This window comes from Typopeltis vanoorti, chromosome 4 (assembly GCF_054136105.1).
Source record: "Typopeltis vanoorti isolate ZY-2024b chromosome 4, IOZ_Tvanoo_1.0, whole genome shotgun sequence".
Taxonomy (NCBI): Eukaryota; Metazoa; Arthropoda; class Arachnida; order Uropygi; family Thelyphonidae; genus Typopeltis; species Typopeltis vanoorti.
Genome location: NC_143552.1, coordinates 107,090,108 through 107,092,736, shown reverse-complemented (window position 1 = coordinate 107,092,736; position 2,629 = coordinate 107,090,108). Strand labels below are relative to the sequence as shown.

Below are 2,629 nucleotides of genomic sequence, written 5' to 3'. Positions count from 1 at the left end.
TAATAAGGGGTGAATAAAATAAAGTTAGCGTTTCCATGGGTTGAAATACTTTAAATAGATAGCACTGGAACCATGAAGGTGGTTTTTCTTGATCAGAGTTAGGCAAAAAGGTAGGTCTTAACAGATAGTAGAATCTGTTTATTTTTATTTTATTTTTATTTTTTATTTTAAAGTCACCTCTTCAGTAGAGCGTACGAGTTCGAATACCAGAGATGATGACTAGATGATGATGCCAAAGTGTAACTGATACTAGTCTGATCTGTTCTTAATCTCTTCTGGATCTGGTTCGCATTGATGACGCTTTACTAATGTTCACTTGTGCGCTTGATTCCGGGGAGTAGAGCGGATCTGCTGTGGTAGGTTTTGCCTGCCGCTGTGGAGCCATGAATGAGCTTATGATAAGTTTAGCAGTGATCTTTATGAGTTACTCAGCGAGATATAAGCGAACTTGTAGATCACCCAAAGTTTTTGGAGACGCAATCCTGCACTTTACTTCAATCTGTTCTCATCAGCATAATATTTTATATGAATTCCATTAGGGATCATGATATTAAACTGATTTTTGGATCTCGGCAAGTAGCTCGATGCTTTCTCCACCTTTGCCATGAGTTGCCATGGTATTGCACTACCTCCAGGGTTAGCTGACTTTCTATTAGGGAAGCTCATTAGCCCAAATAGATTCACATATATTACGACTGGTTTGCCATTTTTTTCCTGTGTGGTTTTGATTCCTTTGTTTCTTTTAGCATCAATAAATCTATTGCTGGCTTACTTAGCCTTTTGCAGTTTTAGCCTACTGGAAAGGCTGTCGTCTTTCCAGGCAAACATCTGGAAAAACGACAGACTTCTACTTCAAGAGATGGGAACCAGGAACGATTCACCCCTACCCCTCGAAATATTTTAATAACATCGGGAAGAAGGAGCGAAGAGACAAGAAAGAAAGGGAAAACAAACAAACAGTAATGACCAGACTATTGATAATATAACAGATGTATATTGCATGATGTAAGGGATGTCCGGCATGTGATGCCTCGGGTTCGCCACTCCCATACTCATTAAGTGAGTTTTGGACTAAAAAGTGTTGAAGAAATATTTGTTGACTATCGCTTGAAGTGTTTTAGACATCTTACGAGGATGAATTTAGAAAATATACCAAGATTTCATGAAATGATATTTGAGGGGGGGGGGGAGACCAAGAGGAAGGCCACAGAAAAGTCGGAGAGATAAGATAAAAGAGACTCTAGAAAAAAAAAAAGAAACTTGAACTGGTACAGTGTTAGTGAAGGAAGAATTTGGAAGGATTGAAAGAGGACAGATTTGATTCACCTGACCCGACAGTTTCTGTTGTAACAGTTATTACGAAAGAAGAAGGACGCGGTTACGATCGCGTTTGTTTGCATTTAGATAGCAAGAGTTGCTCATCCGAGAGATTCTATTTTCTTTACTACCAGCTGCACCGTTTATTGATTTCTTACATCACTATTTCATTATTGTTACTGCATGGGCACATCCACGGAGCCCCAAATTATCAACACAATATCTATCGTATCACTACTTGAAACCATTAATAGATGATGCACTCACAACTGACTCAACCAACCAATTTTATTCATTCACTGTTCTCTAAAAATTTATTTATTTATTTATTACTGTTTTTCGTGATACCTCCAAGGATTCCAAAGACTCATCGAGAGAGAGAAACTATTTAGTCCTCGAGCCATTGCTAACCATTCTCTTACACATCTTCCAGGGATGACCTGTTGTTCTGCCTCCTCTACCCAAGTGCTGAAAGATTTTCCCTGGATCAATCCTATAAATTCCTTTAAGAACTTAAATGTTTCTATCGTATCGCACCATTTCGCCTATAAACCAATTATTGCAAATCACATACCTTCAATCTATCCTCATAGGGAGCATTCCATAGACCACTCATCATTTTGCTCACTTGCCTCTGAATCCTCTCCACCACTTGCACATCCCAAGAAAGCCAAGTGACCAGACCTGAGCACACTAATTCAGATGCGGTCTTATAAAGGCTTTATAAAGAGGAAGGATAACTCTCTTATCTCAGCTTGTCAATGTTTTCTTCAACAACCAAGTAATCCTGTGAGTTACTCTGGCAATTTTAGCATTATGTCCTCTAAGCTTCAACTATCTCTATCAATCTACTACTATCTCCAAATCCCTTGCTTCTCTACCGTCTGCACTCATTAAAGTTATTCTTCCATAGTCATTTTTTCTCCTACTTGCCATAACGAAAAAAACTCTTTGAGATTTCCATTTGCCTGCTTGGTCAACTTCTCATAATCTGATTTTGCTTTTCTTATCATGCTGGTCACCTTTCTTGCCTGTTCCTGTACAGTTCATGAGTTAACTGGTCATATTTCTCCTTATATACCTCCACAAAATCTTTTTTGCATCTCTTGCTTAAGGATATTATTCATCCATTTAACTCCTACCCGATTTACCCTCCTGACCTTGGGTATTCAGTGTGATATTCAGTGTGTGATTCAGTGCGATTTGGGTATTCAGTGTGATATTTCTTCCTCTAGATACCCCTTGACCATCAACCCCCCCCCCTGTGTACAGTTAACATCCTTCCCTTGCAGAACGTTATGCCACGGTACTT

General features: G+C 39.0%; 1 pseudogene; it reads left to right on the top strand.

Annotated features, from left to right (window-relative positions):
- The first annotated feature begins 478 nt into the window (after nucleotides 1–478).
- On the top strand, nucleotides 479–651 carry LOC150107580 (U2 spliceosomal RNA; annotated as a pseudogene).
- Nucleotides 652–2,629: the final 1,978 nt, after the last annotated feature.